Raw genomic sequence first — 13,838 nt, 5'->3', positions numbered from 1 at the left:
TGGTGCCCGAGCACAGGGACTTGTATATTATAAATTATTTATCATGTTCTGACTCCAACGCACTGGCTATTAGATTGAATACTATTCATAGAAAATACACTTTTTTTTCAATAGTTTGTGATATTAATATAAAAACCTACAGCATGCATTTAAATTTAACAACCAATCAAAAATCTTGAAACTGCTGTTGTATATGAATAGTGATATGCTCCGCATCAAATCAATATTTGGCTTTATATTATAGTTAATACGGAAATTAAAAAGGTAACATTTAATATTAAAACATGTCAATCTCTAATGTCATTGCTTATAATTAAGTAGAGCCGCGTCTATACTGGTTACATGACTACACAGCTAGCTAGGAGACAACAAACAAAAAAGTATGGAACTCGAATGGTCATAACTACAAAGGTTCATTTCAGCAGAACATTTTTTTTTTTTTTGCAAAATCATGTTTATAAATTGGAGAGTTTTTCATTGGCTGCGCCATTCAAAAGTCGATAGTGACGTCATGCCTGGTAATAAAGGACAACGACGTTACATTTTTTTATTTGCTCCGCATTTCCTCATTAACACAATGCGAATAGGCAGTTGCTTTCATACCCATAATTTAAGCATTGAACGGCTTTCAGTTGGCATTCATAGTCAATATGAATGCCAACTGGACAGAGGCAAATTCAACATGAAGCCCGCTGTTGAATTTGCCTCTGTCCAGTTGGCATTCATATTGACTATGAATGCCAACTGAAAGCCGTTCAATGCTTACATTTACCATCTGCGATTTTTTATTTGTCGTGCGATTTTTTTTTGAAATTTTCAAATTCAAATTTCAGTTGGCAGTTCATAAGCTGGTGAACTCGCAACTGAATTGGTAGGGTTATATAGTGGCAGTGCCATACAATGGTAAATAATAACACCCAGTTGCTATAACACGTCATTTGACATTAATTGTTATTATAATTTTTTTTTTTTGTTGGTTCAGTTTTCAAAATTGATGAAAATGATAAAGTAATGTCAATTTAAGTTTTGAACAGCTGTGGTCGATAATAGCAGCACGATCTACTGTATGGTGGGCAAATGTCACGGGAACCCTACAGCATTAAAACCGCTGGGCACAACAAAATGGCTGTCACAGTCTGATTCATAATGTCCTCCTTATTTTGGCTGTCAAACCTGTCAAATGGAATAAAAACTGTCTTAATTTATTTTTTTTTCATTTCGGATGAAGTTTTATGAAAAACGAGGTTTTTAATTTTGCTCGCCGAAGCTCACAACATAAGAAAAATAATAATAATAAAATTAAAAAAAAATAATAAATAAATAAAAAAAGTCTTAAGGCACGAAAACAAAGTTGTGTTATTATTGTTTCAAAGACATTTTTTTTCTCCAAATTTTGATCTACTGTAACGTAGGACGAACACACTATAACATATCTTTTAATTCTGTATATTGGGATTCTGATTGGAATCAATCCTTAGATAAATACAGGTAAGTTGATACTATTCCACGCCGACTGGTTACAGTGGAACTTCAAGATATTCTGTAATCCGGCGACTTTATACCTTACAGGTACCTTCAAGAAAAATACGCTATTTGTGGAAATTAGGAACCACATGCATGTCACATTCTAAATAATAAATAAATCTTCCACGTGCTCAGGAAGGAGATACACCATCGTTGCATAGAAAATTTAGAGTGATTTTTCGCCTCTTAGTCTCTGGCATATACAATTCGCTTTGCTTTTTTCTTCTTTTAAAATCACCGGCGTGTCGGAGTGTTCGAACGTTACGTTTAGAAAATATTAGCCTAAGTGGTGAAAAAATCGTCCGGATTATTGCGGGAAATTTACTAATGAAAAGTACGTTCCGTTCCCAAAATGGGCTTCCGGAATCGGAATCCGAATTTCCAGACTGGTGAGTACAAATAACGTTACGGAAATCCGTTCCCGTGCATTTCCGTCCGGACTGTGAGTTTTTCCGGACTATCGGCGTCCGGATTATCGCGGGTCCACTGTACTGCATAGTCCTTTTAGGAGTCTGTCCTGCTGGTGGGAAGTAAGATTTGTACATGTTGTAAGATAAATTTCATCATTTCATTTGCCTGTCGCTGAAAAATGCTGCAAGGAGATTCATCACTATTTACTGTAATACCATGTAAGTACTGAGATTAGTAGCAATCTGCGTGAATTTTACTCGCAATATGGGCGGAGGAAATCGGACCGGAACACCCCTCTCTATCCTGACCTTCAGGATTATAAATGACGCAGTTTAGTTTATCAAATGTTCTTCGTCAGGGGTCTGACAATGAGGCAAATATTTTACGTTATTGTTCTAGAGTTTTATGTACAAGGTATGTCACGGATATGCAAACTAATCCTTAGAATATCGAGAAACGGCCTTTGTTTAATAGACTGAGCATAACTAAGGTATGTATTTATGCGGTTTGTCATGCTGTAAAGTAAAAATGTTGTTTCTGTTGTTGTTGTTGTTTTCTTCTCGTTTGGTACATTTGTCATGTATTATATGTGAGTACAGTCAAACTTGCTTACCTCGAATACTCTGGACAACTCGAAGTCTTTTTTTCATGACCCCTATTGACTTCGAGAGAACGAGATTCAAATGTACATGTATATTTTTTTTTTACAATTTAATAAAATCCATTTGTCTTGCGTGAGCAAATACTGATTTTTTTTCATGAAGTGAGTATATATGGAGTTGCTATTAATCGTATACTGAAATCCAGGGTATTACTTGTCATGTATTGAAGCATATATCCCCAAAGAAATATGGAAAACACTTATTTAGAACACTTTCGTTTTTAAATAAAATGAAATGCAACCAAATCTGCCATGAATTAATTATGTCTACTATGCGTTGCCCTACCTATACATGGCCCTGTGTATATTTATCGACAGGTATACACCCTTAAGGTACCTCTAATCTAATAAAGAGTCAAATAATTGAGATTTCACTTTATACCCTGTACGAACCCCTTTGTTAGGGATCACAATGATCAGTGTCGTTGGTGACCTGGTACTGTTACTAGTACAATACCTATTGTACGTACTGACCGAAATAGACATAAAGGTTTTGTGGGAAGTGATGTATAAAAGAGTGAGTTGCCATATAAATGTCAGAAGGAGAGGAAGGGGATGCTTACAAAACTCCCCAGTATATATAGTATGTAATGTGTAGGTAATAACATTGATAAAAGCAGGGACATACATATATATGCACGCCCCTGATAAAAGTAATGTGGTATTGCATGTAATACAATTTGAACTGTTATTTGCATGTGGATTATGCACATCGTTGTGATAATAAGCGATAAGTTGTAAAGGTAAAGGTAATAAAGGAACTGAAACTGCAAAGTAACCCCCCCCCCCCCAAACAAAAACCCTTTGAAAAATCTAAAGCAGCAAAAAAATAACGGACATTTAAGTCCAAAGCCAAGGGCAGTATATGTGTAGACGTGGCTACTACCTATTGACACGGACACTGCCCCTGGGTATACACAGAGACATATATACACTACGTGTACGGGGAAATAGCGATGTTACTAATCTCTGAATTCTGTCTATTTGGACACGAGTTACTTAGTATTAAGTGATTTGGATTATATAATTCACACCGTCCCTAGTATATATAGAAGCAAGAGAAGGGGGAGAGGCGGTAACTTGGTGTTAAAGAATTTCTTTTTTCTTTTACGGGGCTTTATAGTTTATGCTTTTTAATCCAAATACCTAAGTGTTATTCGAAAATAACATATGATCATTGGTACTATACCAAAAACTAAGTCCTCTCTCCACTAAAAGCAGTAGTGGACCAAGGGAGGTAAATCTAACGGAAAATTCCGATTGTTTTCTCATTAAATCTATCATAAATCTGATCTAAAATCCCCGGTGACATAGTACTTGTTGCATTAAAAAAAAAATTCCCGAAGTTACCAAATGTTTTTAAAACGTTATAATCGTTTGATTTACAATACTCAATGGTGAGGGTGAGTGACGATGGCGGACGTGTTCATACTAGCTGCACGAGCTACAAGTTCGTCTGTGTCATACAGACAGAAGTACGATGTATCTTCTACCGAAAATTGGCACATCGATTGGTAAAGGTTGTCTGTAAATAGTCGTTTACCCAAATCTTCAATACATTTTCAACTTTCTGCATTTTCGGAGATTTTATTTTACAACACATTACATTATTGAACTCTTATCGAGCTATAAATAGATGTCATTCACCTGTGTGTTACCTGTCTTACCTGTACGCGTATTCACATAATTGCGCCTCAGGCGACCACACGGCCAAGTTATACAGACTGTAAACAACGTGCTCTATACCCGTACTGATTATATCAGTATAAAGTTGATATACTTAAAATCATTCATCATCATTCTAACAAAATGTCTGAAACTGTCGAGTATACAGAACTGTTACCTGTCCCACTAGAAAACATGGATACTAGTTATTCGTGGCCTAATGGACAAGTAACTGGTAACCATTCTGAAACCTACAGTGTCACGTGTGATGATTCCCAGATATCAACCTATGAAACCCCCTCTCAGACTCATGATGTGTCGGCTTATATAAAAGAACTCGAGAACTGCTGTGATAGGCCTAAAAGTCTTCTGATTGACCACATTTTGTACATGACCAATCGCAGCACGCCAGATCTAGAGCACCTCCGACATGAATTGTTCAATACTGCTAAAGCACGCGACGACTTTCCTCTCAAAGAAGGATACTTGCGTAAACGTCTCGAACCTCGCTCATCAACAGCGAAATCTGTAGAACTGAAGTTAGCCAGAGACATCTTCGTTCTATTTAGAGCTACTTTTGGTGAATACACCGAAGATCTCGGCGACGTAATTCCGTCACGGAAACGACCGGAAAATACCCAGGTTAGATGTAACTATTCGGGAAATGAGACTGGAGGCCTCCAAAGTTTGAGAGAAATTCTTGTAAAGGTCCAGGTGGACATTAACGACATGAAATGTGAACACAGACACGTAATAAACTCAATGAAAAGTGAAATTACAAAAAACGAAAATGAAATAAAAGCACTAAAGACGTCTCTACAGAAATTAGGGAAAGAAAAAGAAGAAGCGAAAACACGTGGTAAAAGAACGCTAGAGGATCTCATTTCTTGCAAAACCCGTCTCGCAAAACTTGAAAATGAACTTGGCGAATCACGCGATAAAACCAAAAAACATGAAGAAGCATGGACACAAAACAAAAAGTGTATTGATGTGCGTGTGGATACAATAAATGATGAGATAATCGATTTCAAGAATAATATTGGTAACAGAATGTGCAATCTCAGCAAAGAAGTGAAAACAGTAGCAGAAAACATTAACGATTTCCTAACGATTTCGAAGAGAATCGACAACTGCCAGCTAAATGGTGAGGCAAGTTGCAAAACTTCAGTTAAACTGGCGACTCAGAAAGTTAAGTCAGTAGAAGAAGAAATACAAAGGACAAATGACGCGTTACAAGAGACACAAAACCGCACTCTCTATATCCAACAACAATTAACCAAGCTTACAAAAGCACAAGAAAGTAAACAGAAAACTAAACCCACAAATGGCACTGAGAAAGCGAGAATCGACACAAATACATTCAAAGAGGGAAAACCGCACTCAGTTTCAACATCTAATCGATTTGATCCATTGAGTAGTGAAGACCATGAGCCGTCCACGGAATCTTCTGAGCAAACGCATACATATGCTAGTGCGATTCGACGAGACACTGATCAACCGCATACAGTGCCTAAAGATACCGAGCAAAATCAACGCACAGCCTATGCAGCATTGGTCACGCAACCCGCTCGACATCCTAGTCACAAGCTATCAACAGTAGCCTCAACGGGAGGAGGAACCAACCGTCCGCCAGGCAGAACCGGAAATGAACATTTAAACTCCGAAACTGCCCAAATTAGTGTCCATTGTCCATCGTCGGTTTGTCATCCTACTCCCCAGTCATTACAGAAACTGAGCGATCAGTTTGTAGGATTTATACCGGTTAAACAAAAACGTGTAAAAAGGTATTATATACATGGAATAAACAAATATACAGCTTCGGAAAATGCAATGAGGGATTTCCTGGAAGACAATGGTGTCAAAATCACATTTCTTCGTTATTTCGAGAAACGGTATAAAAACACAGCCTCTGCTCAGCTGAATGTGTTAGATGACGGTACTGACATTATTGACAATCCCAACTTTTGGCCGACAGGTATATATGCACGTCCCTGGTTGCCACGATATGTATTCTGGAATGAGCATAATGACCAAAAATGAATTTGTCAATACCATGTGTTGGAACTGTGAGGGTATAATGGCCGGCACGCCTTATCTTTTAGACTGTCTCAGTACCTATGACATTGATATATGCGGATTGTCAGAACATTGGGTGCGAGAATTTCATTTGTCATTTTTTGATAGCTTCCATGATTCGGGTTATAAATGTATTGTAAAACCTGTTCATGAATTAGACCCCTACCGATACAGGTGTAGTATTAGAGGCGGTGTATGCCTACTATACAAGTCTTGTCTAAACGTACAGGAAATTATCATAGATAGTCCTAGAATTGTTGGACTTGAGTTACAGTCAGATAATGGAGAATATTCGTACTGGTTTTCTGTATACATGCCTGCGTCTTCACGACCTATTGAAGCTTTTCATGAACAAATTGATATTTTAGAATCTTTGTATAATATATATTCGGAGAAAGGCAAAGTGTTTATAATAGGTGATTTAAATGTGAAAATACGAGGTGATCGATATAATTTTACAGATACAAACCGTTCACGGTCCTTTCAGATATTTTTAGAAAGGATAAATATGGTTTCAGTAAACGTTGGATCTGAATGCATTGGTCCTGTATGTACGTTTCATCCTGAAACGGGTAATTCCACTGCAATTGATCATATATTGATCGAATCGAACTGTATAGACCTTGTTCAAAATTGTAAAGTTTTAGATGACTACAAAAACTTGTCAGAACATTGTCCTGTAGTCTGTTCAATACGTTTACCTAAATTCATATCTGTGAATAGTTCTCCACGTTGTAATAAATACAAATGGAAAAGAGCTTTAGAAAATGGTTCAATACATAATTATAAATGTTGTGTTAAACGCTTACTGGATTGTATCAAGCTACCAGATAAAGATCCATCTGTTCAAGATATAGATCGTTACTATGATGATATATGTGCCGTCTTAATTGAAGCTGCAAATAAGTGTATACCCAAAACTGTTTATAAGAAATATTTAAAACCTTACTGGGACGAAAGTCTAACAGTGCTGCATAATGAAATGAAACGAAAACGTGTTACTTGGATACAATCCGGAAAGCGTAGAGAAAGTAAATTATTTACTGAATATAAAGAGTGTAAAAGAGAATTTAGAAGACAACTTCGAAAAGCTTTTGAATCTTACATGAAAAACCAATTTGCTGAAATTGATCAATCAGGTGAACTAGACCAGAACGTGTTTTGGCAGCTCTTCAAAAACAAAAATAGAAAGCCAAAAATTAAACAAACCGAATTGAGGTATGAAGGAGAGATTTTAAGAGACACTGATGATATTTTGAGAGGTTGGTCTTCACATTTTCAAAATATTTTTAAAGATCATGATGTTGAAGAGTTTGATGGTTATTTTCGCAACGAAATCAAAGAGCGAATTGAAATAATTAAACGGAATAGTCGTTCTGATAAAGACATGTTTTTATATAATGCTTTCTCGTCAAATGAAATCAAACTTACCTGCAAAAAATTAAAGACAAATAAAGCTGTTGGGCATGAAGGTCTTGTATATGAACATGTAAAATATGCTGGCCAATCTGTGATTGACCATATACAGAATTTATTCAATCTTGTTGTAAAATATGAATATATTCCTCGATATTGGAAACAAGGCATTATAGTAACTATACATAAAGGTCACGGAAAACCTAAAGATGACCCAAACAGTTATAGAGGAATAACGCTTTTGCCAGTGTTTTTTTTTAAATTTTGAAATGGCAATTGCCAATAGAATTAATAACGTAATCGATTCTGATGTTTTTCCCAATAAGCAACAGTCAGCATACCAGAAGAATTTATGTAGTCTTTGTACAGCGTTTAATTTACAGGAATGTGTTTATTATAATATGGAAAATAGTTCTGATGTATATGTGTCGTTTTTAGATAGCTCAAAGGCATTTGATACCGTTTGGCACGATGGTCTGTTAGTTAAATTATATGACATTGGCCTCACAGGTAAAGTGTGGAATATTCTGAAGTATATGTATACAAATGTAGAAAGTTCTGTATTGTTTAATGGTGTGATGTCTCCACCGGTTAAAATGGAGAGAGGTATTTTACAAGGGGGGGCCTCTCTGCCAAAATGTACTTAGTCTTTATTAATGACCTGTTAAATGAAGTTGAAAACTGTGGATGGGGCGCAACGATAGTAAACAAAACTGTAAATATTCCAACTCAAGCAGACGATATTTGTCTGGTGACCACTAGTGTTACGAGCCTTCAAAAATTGTTACAAATTTGTGAATCGTACAGTCGAAAATGGAGATTCATGTATTCAGCTTCAAAAAGCAAAATTGTTGTATTTTCAAACAAAAGAATTGTAGATATAAATTGCAATGTTTATCTGTATAATAATGTATTACCAGTTGTCACTGATATTATTCATCTTGGTATCCTTTTAAATTCTAGACATAATTCTATTGGAAGGACAAAACAGGCTTGTAATAAATTAAAAAGTGGTACTATGGCCCTGTTACGGTCTGGTGCCCATCACTGTGCTCTTAACCCATTAACTGTTGCTAAGATTATAAAAATCAAAGTATACCCTTGTGCACTATACGGATGCGAAATCTGGTTACTTTCAAATACTGAACTATTAATGTTAGAAAGAACCCAACGTTTTATTGTAAAATCAATTCAAGGTCTTGATAAAAGAACCAGAACAGATATGTGTACCTCCTTACTTGGATGGACATCTATTGAAGCATACATAGATATCAAAAAACTTTTGTTTCTAGGTAGGTTGTGTAGAATGAAAAGAAGTAATTTAACCAGTAAAATTTTTATTTTAAGATGTTTTTTGTTTGAAACAAATGAATGTGTTCAAAATGGTTATATACCGGATATGGTTAGAATACTTAAAAAGTATGAATTATTTGAGTTCTTAAAACTGTTACTAGATGATGGTACATTTCCTAACCAAGAATATTGGAAGAAAATTGATTATAGATCTGTTACCAATTATGAAACAGTGGTTTGGTCTCAAAGAATGTCTGAGGATGCAGATTTTTCAAGATTTTCATTACTGCACGACTCACTAAATCCACACTATCTATGGAAACTAGCACTGCATTACCCAAACTGTCTCGACAATATAAGTTATATTATCAAAATCATCGTTTCCATTAGAAACTTAAATTCAAAATCCTTATGTCATTATTGTGGATATTTTTATACTGATATTGTGAACCATGTAATTTTAAAATGTTCACTAACAGAATCTATTCGTGACAAACTGTGGTGTGCAATCGTATCTATTTCTGATATTGAATTTATTTCATATTTGCATTCATTGTCAGAATATATATTAGTTCACATTTTACTGGGAGGCCCTATGGCTTATCCATTGGAAACAGATATACTAGAACAGTTCAGGCTGGATACAATATATCATATAAAGTGTATGCTTGACCTGTACGATGATCATCATATTCAAATCTAGTTTCTTCAAAATAATCTATAATTTTGCTCATTTTCAATCTTAAACTAATAATCATACCATTTATGTTAACCAAGTATATATATATATATATATACATATCTATGTACATTGCTCCTTATCATATTGCCATGCATTTTCTGTAACATATATGTGTTTTGAACATTGTTATTATGTCATGCTCTTCATTTTGGAGGAAATGAAGGCAATAATAATAATAATATACTTTCTGATAAAACAATTTTTTTTATAATATTCTTGGTAAGCCTTCTTGGCCCCTTTCGGTCGCCCTCCCACGACATGAACACCAAAAACGTCGGACAACTATATATTACCATCATCAAGCGACTGGCGAATATGGGCCCGCCCAAACCGCCATGGAAAGAAGAAATCAGGAGAGAGGAGACACACAGACAGCCTTTGGACCATAGGCGACTGGTTCTCGGGTCAGTCCCGGCCAGTTGGCTGGGCGGGATAGCCATGAAACACTCTCACTGGACATACATTGTAAATACCTGCCATGTATATATGTTAAACCTGTACATAATAAATATGAAGAAGAATAAGATTCTACGAACTCATTCATTCATCAATCCATCACATACAAACAACAAATTATATAAAAACATGGAAATATTATACATAAAATGTATAAAAAAATCTTTTAATTTTTGTCTTGAATATCTTTTCGGTAATGTGATAAAATATCTATTTCCCATTTATATCTAGTCAGGCAAAAATAATCATAATCAATCAAACAATCTAATGGTTTATGAAAATACATACATGTAGCTTAAATATCATATATCGATTTATGCGTTTGTTTTACTTCTGTTGCGTCATAGATATTGTAGAAAAATACATCTGTTGTTATAATACAATTTAAAGCTTGTAAAGAATTGTGCAAAAGACACACGATGTATTGGTACCATTCAAAATAGATTGAGAGTTAGATACAGCTGAGCAAAAATAAATTAGCTGTATCATGCAGCTGTTCGTCCTTCTATATGACTCGTCAGTAATGTTAAGGACATCATACAGATGTTTCGTCCTTCTATAACTCGTCAGTAATGTTAAGGACATCATACAGATGTTTCGTCCTTCTATGACTCGTCAGTAATGTTAAGGACATCATACAGATGTTTCGTCCTTCTAGGACTCGTCAGTAATGTTAAGGACATCATACAGATGGAAATATCAATGGTGTTTTACTTTAGCAAATTATCTTGTAATGAGAAATTTCTTTAGAACGGACATATAAGTACTATTATTTGGTGGTGAACGAGACTCAATCATATTATGTTAAAAACATGATTAAGGCCAAAATAAAATATTGACATAAACTGTACCCCTTTCGTAGACGACTTGTTTTTACTTTCGAATAAGTCTGATTTAATCTTTTTTGTTCTTTTCTATTTTTGTTTTGACGGTGTTTGACATGCTTGCAACAGCCAATATCATACGAGGACGGATAATTCGGGAAAAGCCAACGGAAGAAATCAAAAGGCAGAATTAAGGGGCAGACAGGAAATAAGTAAATCAGAACGGAAAATAAAGGGAATCCCGATTTTTGCAATGCGACAGCAAATTTGTTTCGGTCTCTTTAATGTCCCCTAAATAGGAGACATGGAAGGAATCCCCCCGATTCTTCAGGGTGTGGTGTCTGTTGTCCGGGTGATGGGGGCAGATTTAGTCGTCTCCTATTAACAACATACAGTGGGGGTGGGGATTGGGGGTGGGGTGGGGCTTTAGTTGCCTCCTATTAACAACATACATTGGGGGGGGGGGGGGGGGGCAGTTTTAGTCGCCTCCTATTAACAACATACAATGGGGGGGGGGGGGGGCAGTTTTAGTTGCCTCCTATAAACAACATACAATGGGGGGCAGCTTTAGACGCCTCCTATTGACAACATACAATGGAATACAGAGCGGGTCTTATTCCAGGACTCGCCAATGTATTCTAGACATCGGAGGAACCAATCCCGAATGGCGGAATGTAGCCCGAGTTTCCTCTGGCCCTACACCAGATATGGTGTCAGGGCCAGAGGAAACTCGGGCGAGGCGGAATGGCGCTCCACAACTAGCGACTTCACACAGCATGCACAGCTCTATCCCAACTCCTGCATGGGTTTTATCAAGAGCGTCTCAGAACAGGATTTCCTAAGTATAAATATGTTGAGTTTTTTTTTTTGCCGTAATGCAAAATGATTGGACCGAAGTGAGCATTATAAAAGCTGAACAGGGAATGCTAGATCTAAGAACACGTACATGTAGCTATATAAACATGGCAAAATATCTCTCATAAGAGCTTTGTACAAAGCTGGCAATGTCCTTGATGGCAATCCGAGGGGTCCAACCTATTACAACAATTAATGAATGGGTGGGTAAGTGCAAGAATTAAGAAATCTGTTTTTAAGTTGGATTAGATAAAAAGTGTTAACCTGGATTATATTGATGATATAATACAATAACATACGATAACTAGAATGTACAGTTTTAATAGGTGAGTGAACTTGTTATGTGTAATGGCTCCGAAATCGGTAATAAGCGCATTTTGCTTAAATATCTTAAACAGCGAGTGCGTATGATTGAGTTATGTCCCTTCCCGCATTAACACCAAAGATTGTACAAATTATAGCACCATTCAATACAAAACAGATATTACGGACATCGCACAGCTGTGTCGTCATTCTGGGACTCGTTAGTGATATTACGGACATCACACAGCTGTGTCGTCATTCTAGGACTCGTTAGTGATGTTACGGACATCACACAGCTGTGTCGTCATTCTAGGACTCGTCAGTGATATTACGGTCATCACACAGCTGTTACGTCATTCTAGGACTCGTCAGTGATGTTACGGACATCACCCAGCTGTGTCGTCATTCTAGGACTCGTTAGTGATATTACGGACATCACACAGATGTTTCGTCATTCCAGGACTCGTTAGTGATGTTACGGACATCACACAGATGTTTCGTCATTCTAGGACTCGTCAGTGATGTTAAAGACAACATACAGCTCTTCTCATCCTTCTAGGACTCGTCAGTGGTGTAAGAGACATCACACAGCTGTTTCGTCACTCAAGGACTCGTCAGTGATAGTAATGACATCACACAGCTGTTTCGTCCTTCTAGGACTCTTCAGCTATGTCAGGGATATCACACAGCTGTTTCGTCCTTCTAAGACTCGTCAGTAATGCTAGGGATATCATATTTTGTTTCGTCTTTCTAAAGACTCGTCAGTAATGCTAAGGATATCATAATTTGTTTCGTCTTTCTAGGACTCGTCAGTGGTGCTAACGGTCAAAATTTCTGACACTCGTGAGGCGACATAAAAATAAAAAGAAGCCAAAAGAAATGTCAAAATCTAGATGGATTCTTATAGCTTCATACACCTTGTAATAATCAAAGACAATACAGATAATTATTATGTTAATATTTTATTTCATGTACACGGTACATAATATCTGGAATACCATTCATAACGCTATACATGACATACATATGATTTATTAACAAATATATGTGACGTAAGGATTCTAAATAAATATGTAATACTTGTAGCTTTCCTTTCTGAAAATCAAAACTTGACATACTTATATCCACCATTCTCTCAGTCTATTGGTTTATCTGAAATTTCCAGTAAGTATAATGCTATACTGTGTATTTATGATTATCTCCGTTTACAGACACACATCTCTCCGATTTATATTTTCTGATCAAGAAAATGAGGTCAATTCAAAACTGTAGTTTAATATGTTAAACTGTTTTCCTTTTGTATTTTTTTCACGTATTTTTCCGACATAAAGATGACAATATTCATTTAATCAGATAATTGTGTTGCGTTCTATTTACGCTCTTGATTGCGAAATGACTGTAAGGAAAACTCAACTTGTTACCAATACAGTTATCACTTAGAAATTAGAATCACAGATTTTTGATAATGGCTTCAGTTCAACAATAGCATGCTATTGTGGTATATCATAACGAGATTATAGCATTGTTCTCTTTCTGTGTCTATTTCTTGACCATATCTACTAGTATTCTTGACCATATCTATTTCTTAACCATATCTATTTCAAAACTTTGA

This window comes from Pecten maximus, chromosome 14 (assembly GCF_902652985.1).
Source record: "Pecten maximus chromosome 14, xPecMax1.1, whole genome shotgun sequence".
Lineage (NCBI taxonomy): Eukaryota > Metazoa > Mollusca > Bivalvia > Pectinida > Pectinidae > Pecten > Pecten maximus.
The sequence above is the reverse complement of the archived record's forward strand: the minus strand, read 5'-3'. Positions refer to the sequence as shown.